Genomic DNA, 19,517 nt, shown 5'->3' with positions numbered 1-19,517 from the left:
ACTGTTTGATTTTAATGTCCAATTAGTTTTTTAGAAATGATGTGATCAGACAGACAAAATGTAAAATAATGTGTAAATTCTGGTACTTCCAAATAATAAAATAAAAATATGGCAGAAATAAATAACATCTTTACAAAATGACAAGTTAAGGCACAAGAAACACAAATTTCCAAGTCTCGGTTTTTCACAACATAAAGCTTTTGAAACAAATACCTGTAGTAAGGTAACGTTTTTATGTCTGAACAATGCAAACTACTTCTAGTGACAAGATATGCTGTATTTCACTTCCCTCCAAATGGCACAGGCTCAGTACATAGAAAATACCAATACAACTAGGGCTGGACCCGAATATCTGAATATTCAGTTGTTGTGGTGGTATCCGTATTAATTTTGCGATCCGAATATTCGGATACACAGTCATGTTGTAGATCCACTGGAAAAACAGGCCGACGTTAAAACAATATTTTCTCTCTGGCAAAATAAAGCATATCTAGTGTGGTACATAAAAAAGTAACGAGTCGAGTGTAGCCCAGTGTAACAGAGTAAGAGTAGAGTTTCTTCTTCACAAATCTACTCAAGTATAAGTAAAAAGTATGGCAGAGTAAAACTACTCTCAGAAGTACTTTTTTTTTCTTTTTGAAAAGTTACTCAAGTAAATGTAACTCGTTACTACCCACCTCTGGTAATGCCACATTAGCCTCTAAACACGGTTCTCAGTTGGCATAGTTCCTCATTGTCAAATGCCAGCCATTCTACTTGCTGAGGGAATTCACCAACGTGATTGTAGCCGCTGTTTACATAGCTTGGAGTGCAATGCTAAAGCTAATGCTAACGAGGCACTCAGAGGGCTGCATGACGCCATCTCTGAACTTCTGACAAAACATCCAGACAGCTTCGTAGTGCTTGGAGCGATTTTAAACACACCAGATTAAAGACGGTACTCCTCAAGTTCAAGCAATTTGTGGACTTTACAACCAGAGGAGAGAACGTGCTGGACTTGGTGTATACAAACTTCCCTGATGCATACAAAGCGACCCCCCGCCAGCCACCTTGGCTGCTCTGATCATCTTTCTGTTAAGTTGGTGCCCGCTTGCAAAACCCTACTGAAGCGCAGCAGGCCAGTGAAAAAACAAGCCAGGATCTGGCCAGAGGGTGCATCCTCAGCATTTCAATCACTGTTTGGTGATTGGGGGGTGTTCAAGACAGCAGCCTAACAGGACGATCAGACTGACGTTTGAGGAGTATGCTGAGGCGGTGACCACCTACATCGCAAAGTGAACAGAGGATGTCGCTGTAATAAAGACCTTCACTGCACATGGCAACCAAAAACCTTGGATGACTACAGAGGTGTGCTCGCTGCTAACAGCCTGAGATAAAGCCTTCAGGGCGGGAGACAAGACTGCTCTTCGCTCAGCCAGGTCTGCGCTCTCTAACGGGATCAAGGCTGCGAAACGCACCTACGCAGAGAAAATCCAGGGATACCTCTATGATACAGGAAATCCCAGATGAATGTGGCAGGGAGTCCAAGCACTGACGAACTACATGACCAGGCAGGGGGTCGATGACGACAATGCTTCTCTTCCAACAACTTCTTTGCACACTTTGAAGCATCAAACCCGACAACAGCAGAGGTCTGGTCCTCCTCATCTGGCGGGCCAGCTTTTGCCAACCAGGGTTAACCCACGAAAAGCGACAGATCCGGACAACATCCCGGGACGTGTGCTCAGAGCCTGCACTGGCGAGCTGGTAGATGTACTGACTGACATCTTTAACATCTCCCTCAGTCAGGCCATTGTCCCCAGATGCTTCAAAACATCTACCATAGACAAAGTTTTTCTAATTTTGGTTCTTTACAGTACCACAATGAATTTTAAATTAAACAATTCAGATGCGGTTGAAGTGCAGACTTTCAACTATAATTTAGTGGGCTGAAAAGAAAGATTGCATGAAAATGTGAGGGACTAAAGCACAATCCCTTCATTTCAAAGGCTCAAAAGTAATTGGACAAATTAAACAACTGAAAATAAAATGTTCATTTCTAATACTTAGTTAAAACTCTTTGCTGGCAATGACTGCCTGAAGTCCTGAACTCGTGCACATCACCAGAAGCTGGGTTTCCTCTTTTTTTAATGCTCTGTCAGGCCTTTACTACAGCGGTTTTCAGTTGCTGTTTGTTTGTGGGCCTTTTTTTCTGAAGTTTAGGCTTTAACGGGTGAAATGCATGCTCAATTGGGTTGAGATCAGGTGACTGACTTGGCCATTCAAGGATATTCCACTCCTTTGCTTTAATAAAGTCCTGGGTTGCTTTGGATGTATGTTTTGGGTCATTGTTCATCTGTATTATGAAACGCTGCACAATCAATTTGGCTGCATTTGGCTGGATTTGAGCCAACAGTATGTCTCTCTGAACACCTCAGAATTCATCCGGCTGGTTCTGTCCTGTGTCACATCATCAATAAACACCAGTTTATGCCTGAGCCATCACACTGCCTCTGCCATGTTTTACAGATGTTATGGTATACTTTGGATCATGAGCTGTTCCATGCCTTCTCCATACTTTTTTCTTGCCATCATTCTGGTAGAGATTGATCTTGGTTTCATCTGTCCAATGAATGTTCTTCCAGAACTGTGATGGCTTTTTTTTTTTAGATGTTTTTTAGCAAGTCCAATCTAGCCTTTCTATTCTTGAGGCCTATGAGTGGCTTGCACTGTGCAGTGAACCCTCTGTGTCTTCTCTTTATGGTAGACTTGGACAATGACATGCCTACCTCCTGGAGAGTGTTTGTAACTTGGTTGGCTGTTGTAAAGGGGTTTCTCTTCACCATGGAAATGATTCTGCGATCATCCACCACTGTTATCTTCCGTGGACATCCAGGTCTTTTTGCATTGCAGTTAACGAGTGCTTGCTTTCTTTCTCAGAATGTACCAAACTGTAGATTTTGCCACTCCTAATATTGTAGCAATTTTGCGGATGGCTTTTTTCTGTTTTCACAGCTTAAGGATGGCTTGTTTCACCTGTATGAAGAGCTCCTTTGATCGCATGTTGTCTTCACAGCAAAATCTTCCAAATACAAGCACCACACCTCAGATCAACTCCAGGCCTTTTATTTGTTAATTGGTACTGACATGACGAAGGAATTGCCTTCACCTGCCCATGACATGGCCTGTGAGTCAATTGTCCAATTAATTTTGGTCCCTTTTAAAATAGGGTGGCACATGTTTAGGAGCTGAAATTCCTAAACCTTTCATCCAATTTGAATGTGGATCCTCTCAAATGAAAGCTGAGAGTCTGCACTTTATGTCCATGTCTATTACATAACTGTAATTGGAATATGTTTCATTAAACAGGTAAAAAAAAAAAATCTGCTTTAGTGCTCGTCTTCTGTCTTTGGCTTAATCTCAGTCAAGATGTTTTGAGTCAGCAAGCTGTTGGGACACTTTGTTTCTTGTTGGTTGCATTAAGGTACCTAAAATAAAGTATTTTAAAAACCCAACATGTGAATATATTGCTGAATATTCCTTCACCCATGTTTGTTGAGATGCAATATATTCATGTGTTTATAGGAACACTGGTTTTAGAGAGATGGCAAGATGTGTTGATTCTGCACTTTAGTACATAATTAAATATTTTAACAACTTTAAAATATTCCGTTTTGTTACCAATTCCAGTATAACTGCCGGAGAGGATTTGAACTTAGAAAATGTCCCAATTTATATTGAAATTGAAAGATGCCTCAAAATGTACTGAAGAATCGTCACATTTTAAAAACTTTCTTTAGTACCACAGTTTTTCACACAGAAGCACAGAATGCGAAGAGAAAAAAAAGTTAAAATACAAGGACATGGCTCCAGATGAGAATTAAATTATAGGAGGATGAGCAAGTTTGCTTGAAACCAGAGAAACAGGAGGGACTAATTTAGACCATAACACCTTGGTGTCAGTAGGTACAACATAAGTATACTGGTAGGAAATCCAAATTCAGCACACAGTCACAAATTTGACCCTCCCACTACCTTTTCTCCATCGTACACTTGAAGAAATAAACCTTAAGTCTGTTGCTTTAGTGTCCACTTGGTCTGCCAAACTGCTGAACTCAATACACGAAGGAGTGAAGTTTACCAAAAGTGGCATATAGTGTGTTTGCTAAAGTTCTTTTTTTTCAAATGTACACTTAAACTTAAAATCCATATCCAACAGAGAACACTCCCCTTGGGCTTTAAAAAAGGTTGCTGCCACTGATTGTCAAGACTTAAAATTTCATTTTCATGCCTGTTGTTGGGTTCAGTATATAGGCTGAATAACTCTACACCCTCACTGAGTCGCAACAGATCAGTCACTTAGGTCCCACTCTGTGTTATGACATCATTGTAGCAAACTTCTACAGTGATCCTTTGGCTGATGCCTACAGCTTGGATGTCCTCGACCTGCACTTAAACTTCCACCTCAGCCTGCAGCACTGCATGCCAGATGGAGTCCATTGGGATGTACAGGCCTGCATGCTGCAGCACGCTGCTGATGCCACAGTTGCCTGTTCTCTCCACCTATACATCTAGAGCAGTGTTTCTCAAATCTTGGGGTGCGCCCCCCTAGGGGGGCGCAGAGGCATGTCGGGGGGGGCGCGGGCGACTGGGAGGAAAAGGTCCTTCAACACGGAACTAATTAGCTGAACTATTGTCTTAACGTCGGCCTGTTTTTCGCGACGTACAACAATACTGAAATTGTGCTGGCCCATAGACTGTATATGCCATAGATATAAAAAAAAAAATATTAATAACAATGATCTTCTGTATACCCGGGATCTTTCTGCATGGAGTTTGCATGTTCTCCCTGTGCATGCGTGGGTTCTCTCCGGGTACTCCGGCTTCCTCCCACAGTCCAAAAATATGCTGAGGTTAATTGATTATTCTAAATTGCCCGTAGGTGTGAATGTGAGAGTGCTTGTTTGTCTTTGTATGTGGCCCTGCGACAGACTGGCGACCTGTCCAGGGTGTCCCCTGCCTTCGCCCGAGTCAGCTGGGATAGGCTCCAGCCCCCCCCCGCGACCCTAGTGAGGATTAAGCGGTGTATAGATAATGGATGGATGGATGGATCTTCTGTATATATCTATGGTATATGCACTGGCCATTCAGACTCCGAAGTACAGACTCCTGAGAACGGGAGAACGCATCGTTAATGTGCAGTCGGAACACCAGCGTACTTGATCACGTCACATACTCGGCTCATCTCCTCCGATTGTTTTTACCAGGAATGTCAAACATACGGCCTGTGGGCCCACCAGACGGTCCATTTCGGCCTGCGGGCCGACTTTACAAATGATAAAAATTACAACATTAACTGTAAATTGTAAATCTGTAAAACTGTAAATTTAAAATAATTTCTAGAACTTGACAAGTTGTTCTGATCATGAAATGAAACACTAGATTGCTCAGTTCCAGAAACCTGTGACTGAATGTTTTGTGTTTTTGTAGATAAACTGTTATCTGGCAGTTACAATGCATGTGTGAATGATGAACTGAGGCATAATAGGCTACTGTTGAAATTGAACTTGTTTTCCTTAAGAAATTTCAGGTTCATAATATTTTGTAAAAAGATACGTCATTAAATGTGAACATTTTCAGAATGTACTTTTTTTGAACTAAAACAAAGGGGAAAGTTGGAGTTGTGGTTATTTATAGGTTATTATGCTGTGATTTCACTGGTGGGGCCCACTGGAGATCAGACTGGGTTTATGTGGTCCCTGGACTAAAATGAGTTTGACACCCCTGATCTTTACTGTGAAAAACAACAAAATGGAATCAGATAAAATAACACAGCCCTGCATATTCATGATTTCACATATATATATATATATATATATATATATATATATATATATATATATATATATATATATATATATATATATATATATATAGATAGATAGATAGATAGATAGATAGATAGATAGATAGATAGATAGATAGATATATATATATATATATATATATATATATATATATACGCACAAAGTTATTGGGGGGGCACGAAAGTTTTTTGTCCTCTGAAGGGGGGCCCGACAGAAAAAAATTGAGAACCACTGATCTAGAGGAAGGTTTAAATGGAGCGGCATCATTAATCATGGAAGTGACTCCTGATAGACTGAAATTACTATTTCCGTTACAACTACACCAGCTGTGCTGAATTACCACTGTTACATTAACAGTATCTTACAGTTTTCTAAATGTCACCTGCATTTTCATGGTTTGTCTCAGCTGTTTCAGTGAGACATATTCTCTTTTCATTGAGTTTATATCATGAATCATTTTCTGCCCGAAACAGCCACGTCCCATTACATTACTGACAGACACACAACATTACTAAACCTCTTACTGACAGCAGAACAACAGGTCTGCTGCTACTGAAGAGATATTTTGGCCAGTGAAAGAAACCGGAGCTGTGTGTGTGATTCCATAGATGCTGCAGGTCACTGAATAAGACTTTACATTAAACCAATCTGCTGGTCTTGAGCATTTTAAATGAAATAAAATTTTTGTTTCATTTTTTTGTGAACAATACATCACTGAATATTTTTTTGATAGTTTTTGAAGAAACCAACACTACACCTAAATTTCCATGTGATATTTTTTGTGAAATATCTTTCTTTGTGGACTATCTGCAGGCAATTTAGTGAATTGCTGTTTTATTTAAATAGTACCAAACCACTACACATGTAAATGTAGTTTTCTAGTGGTGTTGTATTCAGAGCAACACTATTATTTTCATGGGAATGAATAAAGGTTAAACTCATCTGGAAAAAGACCAGCAGACCAAGAATAAATAATAGCCTTGGTATATGCTTTTACAAGAAAAAAGTTGTTTTTTTTTTAAGTATATGAAAGTGGAAATAGGATGTATTTGAAAATGTTTGGGTACCATTTATTGTTTTTCCTGTAAAGTATGGACATGAAAGATGAAGTATAGAATGTTTTGTGGCAGCTTTTGAGACAGTAAATATGTAAACTTAATTATTTATTTTCACTTGAGAAATCCTGCATCATGGCTTACAGATATATGAAAAGACTGGTTTGTGTCTTTGTTTTTAAACACCTTAATGTGTGCTTTCATTTACATTGCCTTTATTCTCTTCCTACGTTCATACAAAAGTTATTGAATGATACCATTACGGTGAGTGCAAAGGCTCAGGTGCAGGGAAGAGATTACAGACACGGATCAAGTTTTAGAATGCCTTTATTTACAACACAGGAAAACAAGAACTGCAATTTTACCAGAAACTAGAAAACGAACCGGAATTAATACGGAACCGAATTCTCGGTACAGAATGAACCCCTCTAGTGTATGGAGGACTAAAAGTGCCAAAATTAAATAAATAAATACATCATTAAATAATTAATTAAATATGTCATTAATTAATTAAAATTGGAATTAAATATTTCATTAATTAATTAAAATTGGAATTAAATACTTAAATGTGTTATTAAATAAATATATCATTAAATAATTAAATATGTCATTAATTAATTAAAATTGGAATTAAATATGTCATTAATTAATTAAAATTGGAATTAAATACATAAATGTGTTATTAAATATGTCATTAATTCATTAAAATACCAATTCATTTTAAGTAAAAAACATATTTCATTATTTCACTATTTAATTAATTATTTCATGGTCCTTGTGTTGCAGTGGATCATGAATTAATTTTATCTGTCAACCTCGCCCGTCAAAGTCCGTGGGCGGGACTAACGTGAATCTCGTCTAATCCACTGCTTTTGTCTGCCTTGAAACCGGAAGTAGAAGTCTTTATAAACATGGAGGCTGTGTAGAGGGAGAGTCGCTGTGAACTTTCTAGAGAGTTGGTGAGAGATATTTTAGACCTTGCAGAGTATGTGGAAGCAGGACCTGCTGACCGCGAGCATGTAGCGTGTAAAGCAGAGGAATTTATTGAAGTTGTTGAAGTTATTTCCGCACTTTACGACCAAGATGTTGACCGTAGAGTGACTGCAAATTTAGAGGAAGTACTCCGCCGGTTTTCTGGTACCAGGGTGCAACAGGAGCACACACAGGGACCAGGGCGTTTGGCATACCGAGGGGAGTTCTGGAACATCACGTTCTTTGTGGATTACCAGCCTGTCAAATTGCAGCGATGCTCGGAGTGTCGAGCGCTTTTCCTTTAGGACCTACTCGGCGCGGCACGCCTCCGCTCGTCTTTGTTTAGCCGCGATTCCACAAGCATCTACTCGGCACGGTACGGCTCGTCTCATCTTTGTTTGCGAGCGTTTCCATACGGACTAATTTTCAGCACCTTCTCGGCTGAGGTTCCCAGCGAGCTGAGATGAGCCGATAATGTGACGTTTACATAGTGCAGGCCACTGATTGGGCAGGGAGTGACGACACAGAGCAACTTCAGCACGAAAACAAAATCCTGCATTAAAAAACGACTGTAAACAGCGACGGTGTGCATTGCTCTTCACGAAACTCTCTGTTCTTCATAATTTAATGTGACAGCCAGACCTGTACCGTGGGTGAATGAAGAGGTCGAGACTTTGTCTTTGGTGGCAGACCAAAGAATACAGAGAGAGCTGGACGGAGAAAGTTTATCAGGAGGTCTCTGAGCGGATGGCCGCTCACATATACAGTAGACTGTATATAAAGAGGACAGAAGCAGTGTAGGGAGAAGCTGAAAAAGCTCAAAAGTGACTATCGGTCCACCCAGGACCACAACGGCCGGCGTGGGTCAACCAGGAGGTGTTGGAAGAGGTTTAATGGAAGCTATTTACTGGCACCGCACCGGCGAGCAACAGGAGGGAGACTCAGCCGCTGCATTGTTGGAGACGTTCGAGGACGGTGAGTGTTTTGTGACTTCAAGAAACTTATACATCATTTATTCCATTGGTGGCAAGCTTCTTTTTATGGAGGACTAAAAGTGCCAAAATTAAATAAATAAATACATCATTAAATAATTAATTAAATATGTCATTAATTAATTAAAATTGGAATTAAATATTTCATTAATTAATTAAAATTGGAATTAAATATGTCATTAATTAATTAAAATTGGAATTAAATACTTAAATGTGTTATTAAATAAATATATCATTAAATAATTAAATATGTCATTAATTAGTTAAAATTGGAATTAAATATGTCATTAATTAATTAAAATTGGAATTAAATACATAAATGTGTTATTAAATATGTCATTAATTTATTAAAATAACAATTATTTTAAGTAAAAAACATATTTCATTATTTCACGATTTAATTAATTATTTCATGGTCCTTGTGTTGCAGTGGATCATGAATTAATTTTATCTGTCAACCTCGCCCGTCAAAGTCCGTGGGCGGGACTAACGTGAATCTAGTCTAATCCACTGCTTTTGTCTGCCTTGAAACCGGAAGTAGAAGTCTTTCTAAACATGGAGGCTGTGTAGAGGGAGAGTCGCTGTGAACTTTCTAGAGAGTTGGTGAGAGATATTTTAGACCTTGCAGAGTATGTGGAAGCAGGACCTGCTGACCGCGAGCATGTAGCGTGTAAAGCAGAGGAATTTATTGACGTTGTTGAAGTTATTTCCGCACTTTCCGACCAAGATGTTGACCGTAGAGTGACTGCAAATTTAGAGGAAGTACTCCGCCGGTTTTCTGGTACCAGGGTGCAACAGGAGCACACACAGGGACCAGGGCGTTTGGCATACCGAGGGAAGTTCTGGAACATCACGTTCTTTGTGGATTACCAGCCTGTCAAATTGCAGCGATGCTCGGAGTGTCGAGCGCTTTTCCTTTAGGACCTACTCGGCGCGGCACGGCTCCGCTCGTCTTTGTTTAGCCGCGATTCCACAAGCATCTACTCGGCACGGTACGGCTCGTCTCATCTTTGTTTGCGAGCGTTTCCATACGGACTAATTTTCAGCACCTTCTCGGCTGAGGTTCCCAGCGAGCTGAGATGAGCCGATAATGTGGCGTTTACATAGTGCAGGCCACTGATTGGACAGGGAGTGACGACACAGAGCAACTTCAGCACGAAAACAAAATCCTGCATTAAAAAATGACTGTAAACAGCGACGGTGTGCATTGCTCTTCACGAAACTCTCTGTTCTTCATAATTTTAATGTGACAGCCAGACCTGTACCGTGGGTGAATGAAGAGGTCGAGACTTTGTCTTTGGTGGCGGACCAAAGAATACAGAGAGAGCTGGACGGAGAAAGTTTATCAGGAGGTCTCTGAGCGGATGGCCGCTCACATATACAGTAGACTGTATATAAAGAGGACAGAAGCAGTGTAGGGAGAAGCTGAAAAAGCTCAAAAATGACTATCGGTCCACCCAGGACCACAACGGCCGGCGTGGGTCAACCAGGAGGTGTTGGAAGAGGTTTAATGGAAGCTATTTACTGGCACCGCACCGGCGAGCAACAGGAGGGAGACTCAGCCGCTGCATTGTTGGAGACGTTCGAGGACGGTGAGTGTTTTGTGACTTCAAGAAACTTATACATCATTTATTCCATTGGTGGCAAGCTTCTTTTAAGCAAACAAGTATTTTTAGAAAGTAACGTCGTTGTCTCCTGTAGCAGACAATAAGATAACTAGTTAGCCATCGGCGCTAACTCCGTGCTCTGCTTGTATTTCGTGCTGCTGTTTCTAACGTTTAGCTCTCAGAAGCTAATACTTCAGTCAGCATGCCGTGTTTTTCTTGTACTTAGAGTGAGTGTTTATTTCTGTTCAAGAATCCCTTTCCACATGCGAAGCCTACTCCACCTCCGTCGCGGAGCCCCCGGCTGCCCTGTCTCCTCTCCAGCACCAGCTCGGACACCGACACGTCACAGCAACGTCTTATCACCGGTAAGACACGGTAAACAGAGAGCATGGTTGATTTTCGTATTATTATTACTACAGGTGTAAATGCCTGCAAGCATGATCAGAACAACGAGACCAATGACCAAGAATTGAGGCAGGTGTAAATGCAAACTGTGCAGCAGCCAGCTCAGGAAGGCCTGATGAAAGCTACATGTAGCTACAGTGACACATAAACAGAACACATGCAGCTGCATTTATTTTCTATTGATTTAACAAGTAAGTCACTCTAATTAATTTACGTTCTGGTGCGGTGTAGTATTGCAACCATTCTTCTTATAGTCACTAGGTAGCTGTGAAACTGAATGAAAATATACATAAAAATGAGAAAACACAGCTCTTCTTAGCAACTCCAAAATGTGCACAGGATGAAATGAAGTTCACACCACGTCGTTTTTGTTTGTGGTGGAGGAGTTACTGCTTGTGCTTTGGTTAAAGCGAAGAGTGCCAGAAGTTTATTAAAGTATCAAAGACATGATCATGATTGAAAATGGATGGACGGGTGGCTAAACACATCACATCATAGCTGTGGAGTCCTTCCAGCTCCTGGGGACTACAATCTCTCAGGACCTCCTGAAAAAGGCTCAGCAGAGGATGTATTTCCTACGACAGCTGAGGAGACATGGCCTGCCACATGAGCTGTTGATCCAGTTCTACACTGCAGTCATACAATCTGTCCTGTGCACCTCTGGATCAACCACACAGCAGGACAGAAACAGACTACAGCCCATAGTACGGACTGCAGAAAACATCATCAGAGACCCCACTCACCCTGGACATTTGGACTACAGAGCCCTGTACACAAAAATCACCACTACTGTGTTTATAGCAATTACCATTTTGCTAATGTGTTCATACATTCCAGTCTAGCTGTACATTTCTGTTTATATTGTGTTCTATTTTACTACTATTTCTTTTTCCTCCCTGTTCCTCTTTCTATTGTTTATTTTTTATTATTCTCTTCCATATTCCCAGGATGACACCAACAGCCGAAACCAAATTCTGTGTATATTGTGTACTTACTTGGCCATTAAAGCTGACTCTGATCACTTTTCTGTCTTTGGTCTAGGCAAGAGGAAAGGGGGCCACAGAAAATTGGACCTTCCTAGCGTACTTGTGGAGATGCAGGCTGAGGAGGAGTGGAGTCATGCCCAGCATGATGAGAACATCTGGTTGCTCCTCAGCGAGGCAAGAGAGAATGAAGCTGGCCCAGAATACTGCCTTCAACCAGTCATTCCTGGGTGTGCTGGGGTAGCTGGGTAGGCAGTGGGCAGCCGGCGAGTGTGAGCGAGTCCACCTCCCATAGACTTGAGATTTACAAGTGCTGGTCATATAATTAGAATATCACGAAAAAGCTTGTCTTTTGGACAACTGTCAGGTCAGTAGTCTTCCCCATGATTGTGTAGCCTACAGAACTAGGCTGAGAGACCATTTAAAGGCCTTTGCAGGTGTTTTGAGTTAATTAGCTGATTAGAGGTGTCTTCAATATTGAACCTTTCTACAATATTCTAATTTTCAGAGATACCAAATTTGAGATTTTTGTTAGTATTCAGGTATAATCATCAAAGTTAAGAGAAATAAACATTTGAAATATATCAGTCTCTGTGTAATGAATGAGTATAATATACAAGTTTCACTTTTTGAATGGAATTACTGAAATAATGAACAACTTTTTTCATGATATTCTAATTATATGACCAGCACCTGTAGTTGTATATAGTTTTACTTTTAGCCCTCCACTGTAGGAGAGGCCCACCACAGTTTGTACTTTGCACATTGTAAATAGTTTTGATTTTGCTGCTGACTAATAAACTATTTTGTGACTTATGTGATTGCATCATAACTTTTCATTTTGTCTGTTAAGACACTGGTAGGAAAAGAGTCAACAGTCTGAACCAAACAATTCTATATTCCCTAATAATGTATTTGTGTTTAATGGGATTTAACATGTTTTAACACAAACTCCTTTATGGTTCATAATTCTGGTGACTGAATTACACCAAAGCAATACTGATTTATCAAACTGGAATTTTCTTAAAACAGCTGTTTTAATGTTTTGGCGTTTAATTTTTTATTTAATCTTGCTAACCTTCACAAACAAACAATAGCATAGACACATCTACAAAAGTTTATTGTCAGAATTGCATTAAAGAAAACAATAGCGGTCCGGGGACAGAAAAACAGAAGTATAACAAGAAGAATAACTTTGCATGACACGTAGTGCATCAGTGCATCCTGTACATCTCTGCCCTCCTCCTCTACACCTTGTGCCACTGCAGGCTCATGTGCTGCTGCTTCAGGTAAATCCCATGAAGTCTCATCAGAGAGCATCTGAAACACATACACAGCATACATATTTTAATACCTAATAGCGACAAACTGCAGCCATTACAGGGTCGTTCACAGGACTGATACACGATAGCTAGCGAACTAGCATTAGCTTACCCTTATATGTCGTCTCGTTCATATCCTCTTGTCTTCAGCTTGATACTGCTGTATCGCCTCCCAAACTCTCCTGTGTGTCTCCTGAGTGTTTCGACTCGCCGCTCTCAGCTTTCTCCGACTCTTCTGTTACTCTGAATCTGACAGAAAGCCACAGACCGAGCAGCAGGTGTACTATCGCCTCCATGTACATTGTTGCATTGCGTTTGTGTCGCACAAAAATGACGGTAAGGGACTTTCGGGCCACCGTGCTATGACGACTCAACCCACGATGAGGTGGTACTCAATGTAATGGAAAAACAACTAAACCGAGACGAGCCGTGGCGCGCCGAGTAGATGCTAAAGGAAATGCTAAAGGAAAATTTGTCTTGCACCGCATGTATCAACATTTGGGAAAGAGGACCGAGTCTTTAGCGGTTGCTAATAAAGTTTTGTTTTATTGAGTATCCAAACCAACGTAGAGGTGAATAGCGCCACCCAGTGTATCGGAATGTGTTCACAAGCTCTGCGTCAATCCATTATCTGGAATCGATTTGCCTTGACTTGATGTGCAGGGTAACCAATCAGGTGTTAGGATCCGCCCACCGACTTTGACGGGCGAGGTTGACAGATAAAATAAATTCATGATCCACTGCAACGCAAGGACCATGAAATAATTAATTAAATAGTGAAATAATGAAATATGTTTTTTACTTAAAATAATTGTTATTTTAATAAATTAATGACATATTTAATAACACATTTAAGTATTTAATTCCAATTTTAATTAATTAATGACATATTTAATGCCAATTTTAATTAATTAATGACATATTTAATGCCAATTTTAATTAATTAATGACATATTTAATTATTTAATGATATATTTATTTAATAACACATTTAAGTATTTCATTCCAATTTTAATTAATTAATGAAATATTTAATTCCAATTTTAATTAATTAATGAAATATTTAATTCCAATTTTAATTAATTAATGACATATTTAATTAATTATTTAATGATGTATTTATTTATTTAATTTTGGCACTTTTAGTCCTCCATATCTTTTAAGCAAACAAGTATTTTTAGAAAGTAACGTCGTTGTCTCCTGTAGCAGACAATAAGATAGCTAGTTAGCCATCGGCGCTAACTCCGTGCTCTGCTTGTATTTCGTGCTGCTGTTTCTAACGTTTAGCTCTCAGAAGCTAATACTTCAGTCAGCATGCCGTGTTTTTCTTGTACTTAGAGTGAGTGTTTATTTCTGTTCAAGAATCCCTTTCCACATGCGAAGCCTACTCCACCTCCGTCGCGGAGCCCCCGGCTGCCCTGCCTCCTCTCCACCAGCTGCAGCGGCTCCTCTCCAGCACCAGCTCGGACACCGACACCAGCACGTCACAGCAACGTCTTATCACCGGTAAGACACGGTAAACAGAGAGCATGGTTGATTTTCGCATTATTATTATTACTACAGGTGTAAATGCCTGCAAGCATGATCAGCGAGACCAATGACCAAGAATTCAGGCAGGTGTAAATGCAAACTGTGCAGCAGCCAGCTCAGGAACGCCTGATGAAAGCTACATGTAGCTACAGTGACACATAAACAGAACACATGCAGCTGCATTTATTTTCCATTGATTTAACAAGTAAGTCACTCTAATTAATTTACGTTCTGGTGCAGTGTAGTATTGCAACCATTCTTCTTATAGTCACTAGGTAGCTGTGAAACTGAATGAAAATATACATAAAAATGAGAAAACACAGCTCTTCTTAGCAACTCCAAAATGTGCACAGGATGAAATGAAGTTCACACCACGTCGTTTTTGTTTGTGGTGGAGCAGTTACTGCTTGTGCTTTGGTTAAAGCGAAGAGTGCCAGTTTATTAAAGTATCAAAGACATGATCATGATTGAAAATGGATGGACGGGTGGCTAAACACATCACATCATAGCTGTGGAGTCCTTCCAGCTCCTGGGGACTACAATCTCTCAGGACCTCCTGAAAAAGGCTCAGCAGAGGATGTATTTCCTACGACAGCTGAGGAGACATGGCCTGCCACATGAGCTGTTGATCCAGTTCTACACTGCAGTCATCCAATCTGTCCTGTGCACCTCTGGATCAACCACACAGCAGGACAGAAACAGACTACAGCCCATAGTACGGACTGCAGAAAACATCATCCCACTCACCCTGGACATTTGGACTACAGTGCCCTGTACACGAAAATCACCACTACTGTGTTTATAGCAATTACCATTTTGCTAATGTGTTCATACATTCCAGTCTAGCTGTACATTTCTGTTTATATTGTGTTCTATTTTACTACTATTTCTTTTTCCTCCCTGTTCCTCTTTCTATTGTTTATTTTTTATTATTCTCTTCCATATTCCTAGGATGACACCAACAGCCGAAACCAAATTCTGTGTATATTGTGTACTTACTTGGCCATTAAAGCTGACTCTGATCACTTTTCTGTCTGTGGTCTAGGCAAGAGGAAAGGGGGCCACAGAAAATTGGACCTTCCTAGCGTACTTGTGGAGATGCGGGCTGAGGAGGAGTGGAGTCATGCCCAGCATGATGAGAACATCTGGTTGCTCCTCAGCGAGGCAAGAGAGAATGAAGCGGCCTTGCAGCGGGAGGAGATGGTCCAGAATGCTGCCTTCAACCAGTCATTCCTGGGTGTGCTGGGGCAGCTGGGTAGGCAGTGGGCAGCCGGCGAGTGTGAGCGAGTCCACCTCCCATAGACTTGAGATTTACAAGTGCTGGTCATATAATTAGAATATCATGAAAAAGCTTGTCTTTTGGACAACTGTCAGGTCAGTAGTCTTCCCCATGATTGTGTAGCCTACAGAACTAGGCTGAATGACCATTTAAAGGCCTTTGCAGGTGTTTTGAGTTAATTAGCTGATTAGAGGTGTCTTCAATATTGAACCTTTCTACAATATTCTAATTTTCAGAGATACCAAATTTGAGATTTTTGTTAGTATTCAGGTATAATCATCAAAGTTAAGAGAAATAAACATTTGAAATATATCAGTCTCTGTGTAATGAATGAGTATAATATACAAGTTTCACTTTTTGAATGGAATTACTGAAATAATGAACAACTTTTTTCATGATATTCTAATTATATGACCAGCACCTGTAGTTGTATATAGTTTTACTTTTAGCCCTCCACTGTAGGAGAGGCCCACCACAGTTTGTACTTTGCACATTGTAAATAGTTTTGATTTTGCTGCTGACTAATAAACTATTTTGTGACTTATGTGATTGCATCATAACTTTTCATTTTGTCTGTTAAGACACTGGTAGGAAAAGAGTCAACAGTCTGAACCAAACAATTCTATATTCCCTAATAATGTATTTGTGTTTAATGGGATTTAACATGTTTTACCACAAACTCCTTTATGGTTCATAATTCTGGTGACTGAATTACACCAAAGCAATACTGATTTATCAAACTGGAATTTTCTTAAAACAGCTGTTTTAATGTTTTGGCGTTTAATTTTTTATTTAATCTTGCTAACCTTCACAAACAAACAATAGCATAGACACATCTACAAAAGTTTATTGTCAGAATTGCATTCAAGAAAACAATAGTGTCCGGGGACAGAAAAACAGAAGTATAACAAGAAGAATAACTTTGCATGACACGTAGTGCATCAGTGCATCCTGTACATCTCTGCCCTCCTCCTCTACACCTTGTGCCACTGCAGGCTCATGTGCTGCTGCTTCAGGTAAATCCCATGAAGTCTCATCAGAGAGCATCTGAAACACATACACAGCATACATATTTTAATACCTAATAGCGATAAACTGCAGCCATTACAGGGTCGTTCACAGGACTGATACACGATAGCAAGCGAACTAGCATTAGCTTACCCTCATATGTCGTCTCGTTCATATCCTCTTGTCTTCGGCTTGATACTGCTGCATCGCCTCCCAAACTCTCCTGTGTGTCTCCTGAGTGTTTCGACTCGCCGCTCTCAGCTTTCTCCGACTCTTCTATTACTCTGAATCTGACAGAAAGCCACAGACCGAGCAGCAGGTGTACTATCGCCTCCATGTACATTGTTGCATTGCGTTTGTGTCGCACAGAAATGACGGTAAGGGACTTTCGGGCCACCGTGCTATGACGACTCAACCCACGATGAGGTGGTACTCAATGTAATGGAAAAACAACTAAACCGAGACGAGCCGTGGCGCGCCGAGTAGATGCTAAAGGAAAATTTGTCTTGCACCGCATGTATCAACATTTGGGAAAGAGGACCGAGTCTTTAGCGGTTGCTAATAAAGTTTTGTTTTATTGAGTATCCAAACCAACGTAGAGGTGAATAGCGCCACCCAGTGTATCGGCATGTGTTCACAAGCTCTGTGTCAATCCATTATCTGGAATCGATTTGCCTTGACTTGATGTGCAGGGTAACCAATCAGGTGTTAGGATCCGCCCACCGACTTTGACGGGCGAGGTTGACAGATAAAATAAATTCATGATCCACTGCAACACAAGGACCATGAAATAATTAATTAAATAGTGAAATAATGAAATATGTTTTTTACTTAAAATGAATTGGTATTTTAATAAATTAATGATATATTTAATAACGTATTTAATTCCAATTTTAATTAATTAATGACAAATTTAATGCCAATTTTAATTAATTAATGACATATTTAATTATTTAATGATATATTTATTTAATAACACATTTAAGTATTTAATTCCAATTTTAATTAATTAATGAAATATTTAATTCCAATTTTAATTAATTAATGAAATATTTAATTCCAATTTTAATTAATTAATGACATATTTAATTAATTATTTAATGATGTATTTATTTATTTAATTTTGGCACTTTGAGTCCTCCATACTAGTGGGCTAGCAGAATATTTACACTAAATAAACCTAAATGGAATAGAGAAACCTAAATGAAAACCCATGACTGGTAACACCAAGGCAGGAATCCCCAAAACAACAGTACTAAACGAATAAGAACCAGAATTAACACTACAGTAGTCTTGAACATGTCAGGCTGGCTGCTGCCAGGCCTAGATAGTGCGCTCTCCCTCTTTTCTCCGCCTTTTTTTCCTTTTTAGGTTCGTCAGCAGTGCAGTTGCAGCGGCAGGTGTCTCTCATTGTCAATCATCATCAGCTGATGCAGGAGCAGGTGGAGAAGTTGCCAATCAAGCTCCACTCTCGCCACAATATAATCAGACGCCACTCACCTCTCACCGCCGGATCGTGACACAGCCAGTACTAGAATTCTGCATGTTACTCCTGCTACAAGTTCCATGATCTCGTTCTCCTGGTAACTCTGTTTGTCCTCCTTCGTTTCAGTCCCAGTTCCACCTGCTCCTGCTGCAATTCTTCCTGGTTCCTCGTCACCTCCAGTTTCCTACTCCGTTCAAGTGTTCTGGAAAGACTCACCTGTGTCGTCCTCCTCCTTCCTGGTGTCCCTCCACGTTCACCTGCCGCTGCAACTCACCACCCGTTGCAACTCACCACCCGTCATCCGGACTCGAGAACCACTTGTCAAAATCCCTCCGCCATTTACAGTCATGAGCCCAGTCCGAGCATCTTATTTTGTAGTCGTGAGTCAGTTCTAGAAAACTGTTTTTCCTGGTTGTTATCTGAGTAGCAGCTCTTGAATTTTGTTATCGGGTCTAGTAATAATCTTGAAGTCTTGAATCTAGTAAGTGTAGAGTCCTGATTTAATTCCTAGCTTCAAGTTAGTTCTTTGTGAGCTGAAGATTTTGAATTTGGTTCAGTTCCTGGAGAGAGTCTTGGTAAGAATAGACTTTAATTCAGGCCTCCTAGTTGTTGCCTCGCTTAAGTAAAACACTTTTTGTATTTTCATACCTTAGATTGGTAAGCTCTCTTGCCTGGGTTATACCCAACATGAGTCAGCTTTTTTTGAGTTTTTGTATTCAGCTGTCCCTGCCTCAAGTAGTTGCCAGGAGCTTTTCGTTCCTTTTTGGTTTGTAGTATCTAAGTAGAATACTTAAGTTTTTGTCTTTAATCACCTTTTTGAGACTTTGTAAATAAACTTCTTTTTTGCATTATAACCAGCCTGTTCATTTCCTGCGCCTGAGCTTCCTGGGAAATCGTAACAGCACAAGACTAACCCAGAACCAGAATAACTATTTACAAGACTAACTTAAAGCAGAAAATATTACAGGATACAAATTATATGAACGTCTGCAAATACTAACACAGGTTAACAATAAGTCTGGTAATGCTTAG

The 19,517-nt window shown here is 40.1% G+C and overlaps 3 long non-coding RNA genes across 3 annotated transcripts; 1 reads left to right on the top strand and 2 right to left on the bottom strand.

Annotated features, from left to right (window-relative positions):
- Positions 1–12,963: 12,963 nt before the first annotated feature.
- Positions 12,964–14,327, bottom strand: LOC129348213 (uncharacterized). The gene is made up of 2 exons (XR_008600687.1): positions 13,295–14,327; positions 12,964–13,180 (listed from the first exon to the last, which is right to left on the bottom strand). It is a non-coding gene; the product is annotated as an uncharacterized LOC129348213 (long non-coding RNA).
- A 17-nt stretch (positions 14,328–14,344) lies between these two features.
- Positions 14,345–16,535, top strand: LOC129348212 (uncharacterized). The gene is made up of 2 exons (XR_008600686.1): positions 14,345–14,688; positions 15,758–16,535. It is a non-coding gene; the product is annotated as an uncharacterized LOC129348212 (long non-coding RNA).
- Positions 16,536–16,822: 287 nt separating this feature from the next.
- LOC129348211 (uncharacterized) lies at positions 16,823–18,512 on the bottom strand. Its single transcript, XR_008600685.1, has 2 exons — positions 17,153–18,512; positions 16,823–17,038 (listed from the first exon to the last, which is right to left on the bottom strand). It is a non-coding gene; the product is annotated as an uncharacterized LOC129348211 (long non-coding RNA).
- Between the last annotated feature and the right edge of the window lie 1,005 nt (positions 18,513–19,517).

The sequence above is a fragment of the Amphiprion ocellaris genome, chromosome 23 (assembly GCF_022539595.1).
Source record: "Amphiprion ocellaris isolate individual 3 ecotype Okinawa chromosome 23, ASM2253959v1, whole genome shotgun sequence".
In the NCBI taxonomy this organism is placed as follows: domain Eukaryota; kingdom Metazoa; phylum Chordata; class Actinopteri; family Pomacentridae; genus Amphiprion; species Amphiprion ocellaris.
This window is presented reverse-complemented; position numbering and strand designations above follow the sequence as displayed.